The sequence below is a fragment of the Rattus norvegicus genome, chromosome 19 (genome assembly GCF_036323735.1).
Source record: "Rattus norvegicus strain BN/NHsdMcwi chromosome 19, GRCr8, whole genome shotgun sequence".
Classification (NCBI taxonomy): domain Eukaryota; kingdom Metazoa; phylum Chordata; class Mammalia; order Rodentia; family Muridae; genus Rattus; species Rattus norvegicus.
In genome coordinates, this window is record NC_086037.1 from 72,867,538 (window position 1) to 72,882,823 (window position 15,286).

General features: G+C 43.4%; 1 long non-coding RNA gene across 1 annotated transcript in view; it reads left to right on the forward strand.

Moving 5' to 3' along the window:
- Positions 1-5,080: 5,080 nt before the first annotated feature.
- The window catches only part of LOC103694361 (uncharacterized), a 111,374-nt gene continuing 101,168 nt past the window's right edge, over positions 5,081-15,286 (forward strand). Inside the window, exon 1 of the long non-coding RNA XR_597305.3 lies at positions 5,081-5,312. This is a non-coding gene — a long non-coding RNA (uncharacterized LOC103694361). The remainder of the gene's footprint in view (positions 5,313-15,286) is intronic.

The following is a 15,286-nucleotide window of genomic DNA, read 5'->3' on the forward strand; positions in this document are numbered from 1 at the left end:
TTACAGAAATAAGACAGCACTTACCACAGGAAGAGCTGTCAGAAGTCACCCTAGAATTGCTGGTAAAGCACAGGGAATTGTAATAAAGGAATAGCTTGGCTTCCGTGGCCTCTGCCCATCCCTCCTGAATTCATTGGCCATCCCCTGTTGCTGGGCAACCTTTTGATTTTTCTCCCTCTCCTGGTACCTCTGTACCCCATTCGGCTGGATGCTGAGTTTTTCTCATTGCACACATCAGCACTTTGCCAATAGCAGAGAGCAATGACAATATCTCCGATGGTCCTCCCAGACTGCAGATCAATATGGACATGCTATCCAAATGGGAGAACCTTTGTAGAACCGAGGGACTAGTGCAAACAAACACTTTATGCAATCTGACATTTTAAATGTGAGCTTCAAGTCTATTTAGACAAAATGTATTAAATAGAGTGGAACATGGGGTCCCAGTACACGGTAAGTCCCAGGAAGGTCCCATTCAGGTGTCCTACTGGGGAGGAATTTTGGTATTAAACATGAGGCAGTCAGCTTATTCGGGTGCTAGTGGGTGAGGCCAATGACTGGCTACTCACAGAGATGGCTTGGGCTTTTCTTTCCTGGCAGTGCTGGGGATTGAACCCAGATTGTGTGCACATTAAGTAAGTACTTTACCTCTGAACTGTGTCTTTAATCCTCCCAGTACTTTTAACAAACAAATCAAGGGAAGTGATGCTGAGAACCCGGAGGAGGAAACCCGGACACAGAGAAGTGAGGTGATTCCAATGATGGAAATCAGCAGTCACAGACTGACCATGTCCTCTTTGCCTCAGCAACCCCACTTCCAGCACTAATTTCTATCTGGGTTGGGAATTCTAGCTCTTAATGGACACATTAAAATCAATTGATGAGCACAGAGCTCTGTGACTATGGGGGAGCAGTGAACCCACACATAGGAAGCAGAGGGGACACTTAGCTCGGTTTGTTTTTAGGTTTTAGGGCTGGTCAGCACACAATCACCCTGTGTAGATGAGAAGGCCCTGTTCTATATTACGTGAGCTTTCATGAGCTGAGGTATATCAACTTTCTCTCTACTCTGGGAAGCTAATGGAAGGTGATAGACCCTTTCCTCTTCTTTTCCCTGAAAGCCAAGCTTTGAGCATGTGTCTTGGCCTGGCTGTTAGAATATACTGCCTAAGAGCTTGAATGAAAGCTAAGGTACAGGGCAAAGGGTGGCTCTGAACAACCTTGATTAAAAGATATCCTGTAGATGGCAGCTTCCCAGACTGCCTCTCTCCCTCTCCCTCTGACTCCCCCATCTCATGTGTGTGTGTGTGTGTGTGTGTGTGTGTGTGTGTGTGTGTACACATGTGTGTACATGAGTGTGAAGCCTAAAGATGATCTTGTGCATCGATCCTCATGCACTACCCACATGATTTTTTTTGAGACAGTATATCTCACTGGGCATGGGCCAGTTCATAGACTAGGCTTGCTGGAGCCCCAGGGATCTCTCTGTCTCTACCTCTCTAGTTCTGGGATTGCAAACGCATGACATACAGCAAGTTTTTACACAGGCTTTATGAATTGAGCTCAGGTCTATATGATTGATTGCCTTGCAACTGCAGCTCCCAGATTGCTTCTCCTAAGAGGCAGCTCTTGGACCTCCCCGAATGAACACTTTGGTTTCCACCCTTCCATAAGCTTCTCCAGTCACTTCACTAAGTAGCCTGCAGCCTCCGTCCATAGAGTTTCTCTTATTTTTGTCAATTTTTTTTCTCCAAGAGTCATCTTTTTCTGTATCTGAATTAAAAAGAGTCAGTGCCTTTACCCTTTCAGGAAGTGCTGTGCCTCCCAACCCCTGGGAGGGAAAGGTGACTTTCCTACCCCCAGACCTGGAAATGGGTTGTCACATGATAGGAGACATCTATAATCATAATTTTATTTAAAAAAACTAATTTCTATTAGGGTGTATTATTTACACACCGCACAAGTATATATATTTTTAAAATTATTTTTAATTATGTGTATGAGTGTGATTGTGTGTCTGTGTGTTTATATGCATTTGAATGAAGCTTCTTGTGGAAGTCAGAGGTGTTGGATCCTCTTGGAGCTGGAGTTACAGGCAGCTGTGAGACACCCTGCATGGGTGCTGGGAACTCAGATTCTCTGCAAGAGCTGTATGTGCCTTTAACTCTCTAGGCCAGCATGTGTATAATGTATTTTTATCATATTCACTCTCCAGCCTCTTTACCTTCTCTTGTTTCCCTCCTACTCCTGTAGAAGAGTTTGGATTTTTAAATACAAATTACTTCATACAGAAACCTGTCCTTTTAAACTTTATTTTCTCCAAGTCAAAAAGTTATATCAACACAGAAAATGTTGGGTTTTTTTTTTTACATTCTCAAGTGACAAGAAGGAAAACTTCAAAGGTACAAAAATCACTCCACATTGATTTGAATAATAAAAAAGTCAAAGCTTCAGTGAACTCAAACTTCCTTATTTTGCCTGGACTTCAATATGCTGATATCGTTTTGAGTCCTTCCCTCTGAGACCAAATGTAAGAAATAGCTTTTCTGGGTTTCTTGTAAGTTAATGACCACCAGAGATAATGTCCTTCGGTGGGCTGTTTTTTCTTCACTATCTAGCTCTGTTCTCATACTTTGAAGGTTAGTCACCATGGTCAGAAATGTTCCTGCTAAACCAGGCAGAAAGAGAGGCACCTGCTCAGAGGAGAGCAAGGGAGAGGACCAATGAGGTCAAGCTTATGAAGAGATCTATATGCACTTGCATACACACACACACACACACACACACACACACACACACACACACACACACACAGAGGTCATGGTCAGTCTTCAATGTCTACTTGATTTAGATTTGTAATTAGCTAGGGGATGCACTTCTGGGGTTTTGTTTAGGAAGGCATTTCCAGATAAGAGAGATCCTGAATGTGAGTGGCCTGACACTATGGGCTAGGATCTTGGGACTGAATCACAAGGAGGAAGGAAGGGAGGAAGAGATCTGAGTACCAGAACTAGGATCTCTGTGCATCTTGACTGCACGCAATGTGAGTGGCCACCCCAAGTGTTTGCCCCAGGCCTTCTCCACATGAACTGTGTTCTCAAACTGTGTGCTGAAGTAAACCTTTCCTTCCTAGGTTTCTTTGGACAGGTATTTGGTCAAAGCAATGAGGGAAATAATTAATATAATATGCATACACATATGACACTAATATGCTTCTGCATAATAGATACAAGTTAATAATCGAATGTCCATGCATTTTATGTATAATAAAGGAATTAGCATTGGAAGTGATTCTGTATTAACACAGTAACATGCCTTATCTCTTTGAACCACTGGAGGATGTGTTGATCCTTAAATATTCCTCCCCCAGAAACTACTGCCTGGGCATAGAACTGGTCCAGCTTAACCCTCTGAATGCCTTGGCTGATAAATTCACAGCATATGCTTGCTTTTCATACTCAGAAGGTAAGGAGGAGCTGGGTAGTTGTGGCAAATGCCTTTAATCCCAGCACTAGGGAGGTAGAGGCAGGCAGATCTTTGAGTTCCAGGCCAGAATTTGTCTACAGTATAGGTCCCAGGACAGCTAGGGTTACACAGAGAAATGCTGTCTTGAAAAAAACCAACCAAACAAACACTAGGGTAAGGTGGGGCCCTAAAGGGTCCTGGAAGCTGTAAAACAGTGTTACAAGTGTTTATGAAAATATTGTAGATGTGAAGAGCACATTTGTCACTGCTTCCTGGACTCAGCTGGTTCTTTCTAGAGTGGGAGAGCCATGTATGGGAACGAAACTTTCTGAGTCTCTTTATCCTCTTTTGTCAATACATGCCGGGAGAGCCTAGGCTCTGTTGGATTCTGGGTGGTGGTGATGTCATCAGGTTCTTGCCTCCCCTGCCTTTGATGTTTTTCTGTCCTGAGCTGATTGACCCAACCCTTAAAATCTACAGAGAAAAGATTAAACATTAAAACCAGAATAAGAAGCATTATTCATGAAAGCAAGGGGGTAGATGGCTGTCTGATATTAGGAAATTTCAAGTGTAACTTGAAATTTTTAATTATTATTTATTAGTGTGTGTCTGCATGTAGGGGTGTGATTTCGAGGATAACTTTAATTTTTTAATTATTATTTATTTATATGTGTGAGATTTCAATGCTAACTTTTAAATCTTTTAATTAGCATGTATGTGTCTGTCTGTGCGTGTGTGTTTGTGTGTGTGTGTTTGTGTGTGTGTGTGTTTGTGTGTGTGTGAGAGAGAGAGAGAGAGAGAGAGAGAGAGAGAGAGAGAGAGGAAATGGCAAAGTCAGAGGACAGCTTTGTGGAGTCAGTTCTCTCTTTCCATCTGTATTATGTACTAGGGGAACAAAACTCAAGTATCTAAAGTTATACAGAAAGAGCCTTCAGCAGCTGAACCACCTCACCAGGCTGCAGGAAGGTTTCAAAGCCTCTACGAAGATGAGAGGGCAAAGGGGACATGGATGTGACCCCAGTTAACAGTTGTTGCTGTAAAATTATAGAAAATAAAATGCTTCTTTAACCCCACACTAGATCTGGCACTGCAGTGCCCCAAAATATCTGGTAGATATCTTCATCTCAGTCAGTAAAGCCCCTCACCTGTTTTGCTCCATCCCATATCACACTGCCGATGGCTTCTCTCTTTGCCTGGCAGCAATCTCTCCACCCATCTAGTTCCCAAGGCAGGCTGCCATCATGTCAGAAATACACATTTCAATTCCATGGCAGGCTAGTGTCTCCAGTCACCACATACTCTCTTGAACTTAAATCACCACATGAAAGAACACACAGCAGAATATCCTCTGATCCAATTGATAAAATATAATTCCCAACCTAGACATACAAACCCTGTATACATCCATCCCTTAAGAATATTCATAACAACCTGTAAATGTGTAGAGAGGTATCTTTACATCCACCTCCATGTTCTCTCGGCTCCTTCCCTCCCGACTTCGGTTCCAGTTTCCTCCTCTCTAAAACTTTTCTCCCGCCCATCCTTCCTTCTCGTCCAATGACAAGCCTCGTTCTATCTTGTGCCTGCCTTCACCTGCGTAATGACATCATCCTACAAACAGTGATGGAGGAGTTTCCAAGGCCAGGGCTGAGGAGGCAGGAAGTGGTGTCTGGAGCCCTCTCCGCCCCACCTCCCCCCAAATCCTGCTGGGGAGTCCATCCAGAGTGTAGCAGTGACGTCTCAATAACACTCCTATCTACAGTGACTCTCAGAAGGAAACCTTCATTGGCAGTACATATCCTGAACGGACTCAGGCTCTCTCTGCTTTTGCACAGTCTCTTCTCTGGGTAAGTCTAACAGGAAGTCCAGAGGATCCATGGGCAGGTTCATGCTATCCACCTGTGAGGCAGGAAAGAGGGTGAGGGAAAGAAGGGTAAGAGCTTAAAGGCTCAAAGAGAAGACAACGCAGTGGACAAAGGGGTGTAGCAGCGTTCCTTGGGTAGCTACCACCTTAAATCTCAGATTACTGTTGCAGCTCTTTTTTTTAATCTTCTGCTGAATAAACTCTGTAAGCCTTCCCAAAGTGCGAAGGGAAAAAGGCCCCAAGCAGTGACCTCCAGACCTGAGGAGTGGAAGCAGATCGGACAAAAGAGATCCAGTTAAGGGACTTTTATCTCTAAGCCCTGTCACAGAGATGGCTGCACATCCATGCTTACATTAACGCTGTTAGTTTTAAAGTTGTTTCTTTATTCGAGGCAGGAGCTTGTACCTCAGGCTAGCCTTCAATTCTCTATAGAGCAGAGCGCAACCTTTAATTATGGATGCTCTTGACTTCATTCCTGATTTCTGGTATTACAGGCACACACCACTACAGATGCTTTATGCAGTGCTGGGCTTCCCGCATGGTAGGCAAGCATCGTTCCAACTGAGACTCATCCCCAACCATTGTATGTCCATATTTATTGCTGTGAAAGGATAAAGAAAAGATGATATTCAACATGGACCTGTGAGGAAGAGAACAAAGAAGCCCAGTGACCTTCTACCTCCAACTCTGGGGTCGTGGCATGGGGTTGAAGTTTAAATGTAGGGCAAAGATATGCATAACTAAATATGCACCTGGTAAAGATGTGGTCCTACCCATCCCTGACCATGTCAGTTCTCTCCTCCAAGGCAATGTGACAAGCAGTCAGAACTATGTGAAATCTCTTCCCAGCAGATAAGCTCTCCTCTTGTACCAGGCTTCAGTCTTTCCTTCTCCCAGCATGATATTGCTAGAAATTTTCATTTCTTTGAGGTCTGTTGACTTAAATCTCCCGATAGCCAAAGGGAGGGGCACAAATGTCTCTTTAGATATCTTCATCCCTGCCAGGGTAGTGTTAGTGCTAAAGGCTGTGATGCCCCTGAAGGTCTCTGAGAACTCAAATACCACCTCTTTCCACAGAAAACATTCTCCTACTTCCTCCTCAGTGTTACACAAGACTTCATTTCATCCCCACGTTCTAAAGATGATTGGGCTGGAGAGATGGCTCAGCTGTTAAGAGCACTGGCTGCTCTTCCAGAGGTCCTGAGTTCAAGTCCAAGCAACCATAATGTGGCTCACAACCATCTGTAATGGGACCCCATATCCTCTTCTGGTGGGATAACTACAGTATGCGCATATACACGAAATGAATAAGTAAATCTTTTTTAAAGAGATGATTACTGCACTCTCAGTTTGCAGTAAACATGAACTGCAGTTCAGAGAAGGCAAGGGCGATCTGTGGTCAGTCCTTCTAATGCACCACCAATGTCACTGGTAACAGTAATTTAGGTGGCTTAATAAATGGGTCAGCACCACGCATTTGATAAAAGCATCCATTTATTTGTTTCTTAAACAATCTTAAGATTATGAACGGCCTCATTAGCATGTGAGGAATATGTGGTCAGAGATGTTAACTAATTTTCTGGAAGTCACACAGCCACTGGAGGAATGTGCGTCCAACTCCAGCTGGCATGGGCCCAGACTCAGGCAAGGGAAGGCAGCTCTGTTTAGTAGTTACCCACAGGGAGGCTTAGGGAAGAAGAGTGGAACCTGCTAGATTCCCGGTGGCCCAAGGCAGTTCCTGGTCCCTGAATAGGTTCAGATCTACCTCCTCCTTTACTTTTAGATCATAAATTTGACCCTACTCAGATAATTTTGCAGTTTCAGTCCGTGCCCCATCCCTACCCTCACTCCCACTCACCCCCTCCCCCTGACATTTGATTGAGCCTTCCAGGAGGTTCAAAAGGCCAAGTTACTAAAAACATAACCTCGTGCTTTGTTCTGTTTGGTTTGGGGATCCCAAAAGTCTGTTTCTAGTATTTATGGAACCAGAGAGTGCTAATATCACAGGAATGTGATGGTCAGAGTAATTCGATACAAAAGAAACTGGGAAGCCCAGGGAACTGTGAGACAGGGGATCTGGCTAGGAGGAGTGTTTGCAGAAGAAACAGGCATTAACTGTTAACTCTTGCCCAGGCCACTCTGTTTCTGGCTCGGATGATACCATCAGCATCTTTCTTTCTTTCTTTTTTTTCTCTTTCGGACAGTTTCAGAAGGGGGATTCTCATCTGTGTGCTGTGAGTTCTTTAATTCTTCTATACCATATTGCAGAACTGAGGGTTTAAGGATATAATCAGATAGGCAAAGTGCTTGCCCCACAAGCACAAGTTCAGCCCCCAGTACCCATGTTAAAAACTCATCTGGGTTCTATGGTGCACAGCTGTAATCCTAGCTCTGGAAAGGCATACAGAGACAGGCTGATTCCTGGAGCTTTGCTGACAAGCCATAGAGTTTAATCTGTGAGCTCCAGGTTCAGGGAGAAAGTCTGTTTAAAAAACTAAGGTGGGAAATGATTGAGAAAAAATTTGGGTGTCAAGCTCCAGTTGACACACACACACACACACACACACACACACACCCCACACACACACATTCACACACATACACACACACATACATACAAACATTCAAACACATACACATGCACACACATATGTACATACATATACATGCAAACACATGTGCACACACATACATACACATACATGCATGTGTAAACACACACACCACACACATTCACATACATGCACACGCACACATACACACATACACACATGCATACATACACACACCCTACACACATACACACATGCACACATACACACATACACACATACACACATGCACACACCTACTACAAAGACATTCAAACACACACCCATGTGCACACACATATACACAGATGTACATATATACACATGCGAATACACACATGCACACATGTACATATATATATACATGCATGTGTAAACACACCACACACATTCACACACATGCACACATACACACATACATATCTGCACACACATGCACACACATGCACACACATGTGCACACATGCACACACATGTGCACACATGCACACATACACACACATACACACATATACATACTTACATACAAAGACGTTCAAACACACACACATATGCACACACATATACACACATATATACATATATACACATGCGAATACACACATGCACACATGTACATACACATACATGCATGTGTAAACCCACACACATTCACACACATGCACATGCACACATACACATACGTATCCGCACACATGCACACACACATACATACATACATACATACACACACCTGCAAACACATGCACACATATGCACATACATGCAAACACATGTACACATACATACACATGCAAATACACACATGTACACAGATACATATGCACATACATACACATACATGCATGGGCACACACACATGCACACACACACACCACACACACATGCAATCACACAAAGTACTGTAGCACTGAATATGTCCTAGACAATAGATTCATGCTTTATAGTACACAATGCTCACTACCTACATATGACTACTTAAAAAGAAATAATAAAATAAAAATTAAGTCATCAGTTTGCACCAGCCTTGTTTCCTGTGCTCAAGAACCACAGGGGGTTGATGCTGATTTATGGAGAATTCATTTTAATTTGCTTAATTTTCTATTTTTTTGGAACGAAGAGTTGAGCACAGGCTTCAGTCCTTCTAGACAAATGTTCTACTATCAAGCTACACTTGCAGCTCCTTTTAAATTTTACTTTAAGGCAGAGTGCCACTAAATTGTCTAGGCAGACCTTGAACTTTTTATTCTCCTGCTACAGTATTCTGAGTAACTGGGGAGAAGAATACTTTTCCAGTCAGGCTGGTGGGACATTTATGTCACTACAAGATGCATGATAAAGAACTTGTTGGGCCAAACAGCTCCTCAGAAGATGCTGTGAACTGAAAACACTGCACTTGTGTCAAATGTTCTACAAGGCTCACTGACTGGTTGCAGAGAGTTGAAACATTACAGGTCCAGAGCCAAATTATCTATGCTATCTTAGTCCCCTAAATTACCATCATTACCGACTTCTGTGTGTGACCTAACATCCTTATGACCACTAGGGAAATCCTTTTGTAATGTACACCAACCCAAAGCCCCCCATCAGATGGGCATCTGAGGCCAGGAGCACACACACGCCTACTTTGTCCATTTGAAGGGTCCATTAAGGCTTTCTATTGTTCTGTAACTGTACATTTTGCATAAACGCATTTCTGCATTGGAATATGAAATTTGGGGCTACCTGAGTCCACGGCTGCTTCCATAACAAACTCTCACCTCCTTGGAGGCAAGATCTGTGTTTTTGTTTGATGACAAGGGCTCTTGGGTTGGATGGCATGGTGACTGTAAGTCTCAGGGAGCAAGGGGAATGGTAATCTGAAAGCTAGAGAATTTACATATCAGAAACAATTTGTGCTGAGACCCACTCTCTCTCCTAGTATTTACAGTCTGGTTGGAGGCTAAAGCTCTTAATTGTCTTTCAAAAAGGAACAGGGATGGGGCTTTGCATTGCTATTGGATCCAAGCATTTAGTGATCATGGCAGTAACCAGAGACTGGGGCAGCTGTACCTATGGGAGGGAACAGAGGATCCTTTCTCCACTTGTCTAGAAATTGGTCAAAAGAGGAACCAGAGATCTGGATTTTATTCTGCTATGGAACCCGAGTCCTCCTCACAGGAAGCCATTGTTGAACTGCAGGACAGAGATGGGGACTTTAAGAAGACATGAGAGAGGAATGAAGCCCCTCACCCTGGGATCCTGGTTGCCTTTCTTGCTGACTGAGTGTCAAGAAACTTCAACACAACTGATAAGAGACACAGTGGCCTAGGAGATAATATGCGCTTTCCAGACCACATCTCAAACAAGGCTGTTTTGTGATGTCATGGTTTTTTTTGGGCCAGAATTCTTGGGTATCCATGAGTTTTACCATTTCAGCTCTCTTCTCATCCTGGAAACCATAGTGTGTACCTCATAGAAACAGCCTAGAATTTCACCTAAGAATTTAATTCTTTAAGAAATTCTTTAAGATTAAAAAAGAGATAAAGCAGCTTGCATATTTTCACTTATTCTTCTAATTTTACTTAAATGTTAAGCCTTGCTGAATGTTTAAACTAGTAGTTCTTAAGACATGGGTTGCAACCCCTGGGGAGGCCAAGCCTTCTTTTCACAGGGGTCACCTGAGACCATTGTAAAACACAATGACTAGCATAATGATTCATGACAGTAGCAAAATTCCAGGTATGACGCAGCAGCAAAAACAATTTTATGGCTGTGAGTTACCACACCATGAGGAACTGTATTAAAGGGTGGCAGCATTAGGAAGGTTGAGAACCACTGTTCTAGGCCTTGCTATAAATCACAACCTTTGAGTAGTGTATCTCAGAAAGCCTCAGGATCCACGCACGAATACAATAAAGACAAACATGTCTCTTAGAAGCCTGTCCCACGTTTCAGACTGGCTGTTCTTTCCTTCTGTCTTCATTTGCATGCATTTTGCACCATTCTGCCTTGTTCTTTCTGGGGCATAGGTAAGAATGCAGCTTCACCTGGGCGGAGGCCACTGCCTATGTTGGAAGCTTTCCAGGCTGCTGATGGCTCTGCCGGGCTGTGTTGCTTTTCTGCTGCTGACAGTCAGAGCTACCTCTATTAAGCCTAAAGGGGATCTGGATAGTTTCCATAGCAGAATGCTTCTTACTTTGCTTGTACATTAGAATCACTTGGGATGTCCTAAAGCCTCGTGTTCAGACATAGCCTAGCTTAATTGACTACACATTTGGGGTGAATCCTTGACGCATTTGCAGTGTTGGGCACTCACTGTAAGCCATTCTCATGCACATTCAGGTGGAGAAATTGTAGTTGCTACAGAGGGTTTCCTGAAAGCATTTGAGTGTGTGTGTGTGTGTGTGTGTGTGTGTGTGTATACGCGCACATGTGTGTGTGCATGTATGTGTGTGTGCACGTGTGCACTGACGTGTGTGCATGTGTGTGTGCCTGTGTGTGTGCATGTGTGTGTGCATGTGTGTGCGCATGTATGTGTGTGTGCATGTGCATATGTTGTCTCACCTGCAGCCTGGAGGCACGAACTTTGTGTGTTCTGTCCTGTATGCTCAGAAGGATGCTTTGATGACATGGCTACACGTGAGTGATCTTTGAGCTGTACACCGTGGTTTTGGGATGAGGAATCCTTCCCCCAATGGCCTGCTGTACCTCTGTGCATAGCAGGTGCTTGCTCTAGCCGGGTGAGTGAGTGGCACGTCTCACAGGCTTCCACGGGGCACTGGTGAGCTAATCACATGGACAGAATGAGCAGTCTTGTTAACATCAGGCCAGATCAATGCAGGGCATGTCTGAGATAGCAGCTGCCTCTCTGCCACCCTGTCCCCATTAATGAGAAGCATCTGAGGGGCTCAGTGGCATATGCTTTGAGCATCAGAGTGACGTCTCCCTATGCTGTGCCTCAGTGAAGTCAGTCCTGAAGCAGGCAGGGCTCTCAGTCCCCTCCCTCCCTGCTTTTGCTCAGAATCTGGGTACAGCTGAGCCAGCGAGCTGAGGGGGGCAGGGTAGAACTCACTGCTGCCTGTGGGCATCAAGGACAAGGTGGCACAAGGGACAGAAACCTCTGCTTGGTAGTTGGAATTTTTACACAAAATTCTACGTATTGGCTTTCTTTCTGTGTTATTTTATGTGCGGATACATGGGTATGTGCACATCTTCACAGGTTTTTCCTCAGCTGCTGTTCACCTTGTTTTTCGTTTTTTGTTTTGTTTTTATTTGTTTGTTTTTTTAAAGAACAGTGGCCTGGAATTTTCCATTCAGGATATTCTGACTGGCCAGGGACTCCAGGGTCTCCCCCATCTCTGCCTTCCCGACGCTCATTTCACAGGTGCCCTCAGCAAGCTCAGGATTTTTGTCTTTATGTAGCTTCAATGGTTCGAACTCAGGTCCCCATGCTTGCAAGACAAACAATTAACTAAGTCTTTTTCTAAGCGCCACATAGGTTTTCTTATCTCTTGAGATTCTAAATTCTTCCCCAGTCTAAATGAGTACTCAAGGCTGTTTTTTTTTTTGGGGGGGGGGAGCAGTGGTGTACTCTGTGGTGATTGGATATCCTCTTCTTTTTAAGGAGCTTGGGAATAGATCTCGAAATTGTTTTCTGAGCTTTTCTTCTCAAACTTCCTGAGTAATGAAGTCAAACTTAGGAATACAGGGTTTTTCAGGGCCATGCCTTTTTCCACTGAGAGGAAAAACAAAAACAAAAACAAACTCACACTGTTCTATTTCTGCTTTGGGCAAGCTGTTTGCCCTTTACAACCTTTTCAGAATGATGGGTAATGATACTGAAATCGCTATGGATTTTGTCTGCATGTTTACAATTCAAGCTGTCCAGGATTTTAACCATTCCTGTTATTTTGTCTCAATGTCTTTGTTCTGTTCTGGGGCTCCCCCACCTTCTCTTCTACAGACTGAAGTAGAATTGACTAACTTTAGAGTGTCACCTCTCAGCAACTTCTCCAACCTCATAATGCAGTGCTTCTCAGAGTGTGGTCCTGGGAACAACATCTGGGAAGGGATGGCTGGGAGAAGGGAGAGGCCCAAGAGAGGGTGGTGGGAAGGAACTTGGTGAAAGTGCACAATGAACCCAAACAATATTGTTATGAAACACATCGCTTTGTGTAATGAACATGTTCTAAAAAAAAGAAAATGAAACAAAAGAGAGAGAAAGAAAATGCAAATGGTTGGGCTGCCCCACACCAGACAACCAGTATTCATGATTTAATAAGATTTACAGTAACTCTGACACACAATTAAGTTCGATGGTTTCAGGAGTGCAGTACTAATAAAAGACAGTTTTTACTTTACTCTTCTCATTTCCTTATATGCTGCATTAAAAGGCTGTGAGATGGTGTCTCCTTGAATCTTTTGAGAATGGAGTTCTCTTTTCTACATTGGTTTTTCCAGTCACAGCTCTCAGAGCCTCTTAATCTCTCTTCCTCGTCAAATGGCTTGCTTTTTCTTTGTCTAGATTCCTCATTCAATGAATTTATCAGTTGGCAAGAGTTAAATGAAATGCAACCAAATAGTCCAAGAGAGAATCATTTTCTAAAACTCAAGTCTTTTTACTCTATGGGTGGTCTCGGCACCCATCATTGAGAACCTATTGGTCATGCAAACTTGCTGGTCCTTCTCAGCTGACACTCCAGTCCACCCTAGGCCCCTACCTCAGCCCCCACCCACAGTCTATCCAGGCCCCACCCAGGCCCACCCACAGGCCTTTACCTTGGTCCACCTGGCCTCTATTCTGGCTTCCAGCCCAGTCCAACCCAGCCCTCTGAATCTATTCTAACAGGGTCCCCAAGGGAATAATCTGCCAATTTAATTTCAAATGCTTTGCTCTGCAAGAATATTCCAGACCTTAAACTGAAGCATTGTTTATAAGTCAGAGTAAAACTGCTTAAAATTTTAGCCAAGAGTTCCGGATTTTATTTCCAAAGTAAAATATTACATTTGGTAATGTGAGTTTTATGGCTATATCAAAGAAGGGAGATTTCACTTTATCTGAAATAAATAGATTATATACACAATATTCCATTTAAATAAAAAGCATTTTTATTTCTCTACCCTGAGGATGGAATCACAGAAAAGAACAGTAAGATGTAGGTAAGAGAGAGAAATAATTTGCCATCCTTTAATACAGATCACCCATCCGAGGAAATGCCATGGATGATGTCACAGTAGAGAACTGTAAAGTAGTTTTACTGGAAGTCGTGCTCTTAAGGAAGGACAGCTATGCTAACATCAGTGGATACTTAAAAATGGAAGACCTATTTAGACCCACAGTTTGAGGGTACTGTCTGTCATTAAAGGGAAGGTATGGCTGCAGGAACGTGAGAAGGCATCACAATTAAGAAGCAGAGAAAGGTGGATGCTAGGGATTCAACTGGCTTCTTTCATTTACCCTTCTTGTTTAGTCAGAACCCTAGTCCATGGGATGGTGCTGCCCACATTCAGGGTGAGCCTTCACTCATTTAACCATCCCTGAAAATAACCCTCACTGCTTTATCTAAGGGTGTACCCTCTATGTGATTCTAAGCCCAGACAAGTTGACCATGAACGTTAACTACCACACAGAACATTATCGACAATAGCTGTGGATATGGTAGAGCGTGGAGGGAAAGGTCTGAGAGTGGACATTGTGGTCAGAATGCCATTGTAACTGTAATTGTATAGAAATTCACAAAGATACATACAGTTCTGGACTGGACAAGTGTTTGAGTGGCTTCCTTAATCTACTAGCTCCATGATTGCTTTGTCTGTGAATTTATTACAATGAAGTGTTTTTCTTTTTCAAAAGGAAGAGGGAACTAAGCAACTTATAAAATCTCAAGATGCTCCCAGATTCCTCTGTCAGTTTCCCTTTCTGGTGAAGAACCAAGGTGCTAAGTGTGCAACTGGTAACAGGGAAAGCCAGGCAGGGGTGTGTCACAACCTCACAGCTCTGTCTACCTCAGTTGCCTCTCTGGGTAGAACTGTGTGCATTTGTCACTTCCATAATGCATGGCACCTCCAGGGGAGAGACACTGCTGACAGCTGGCCTGGGAAGAGACAGCCCTCATGTCAACTGTCAACACACCCAGTAGTCAGCATTTCCAGCAGGGGAAATGAAATTTCATTGTAGCAGGAAGATGGCAGACAATATGTTCAAAATTAACACGCACTTAAATAAGTTCCTCAGATTTATATGAGGTTGAGAATTCTTTTGGGCAAGCCAGGGTAATCATCATTAAGTTGATTGTCACAATTAATGCCACGTTATTAGTGTAGCTGTAAATATTGTCATTTTTTTTGATTGATCTACACACCCCGAGGGCTGCCTTACTATCCC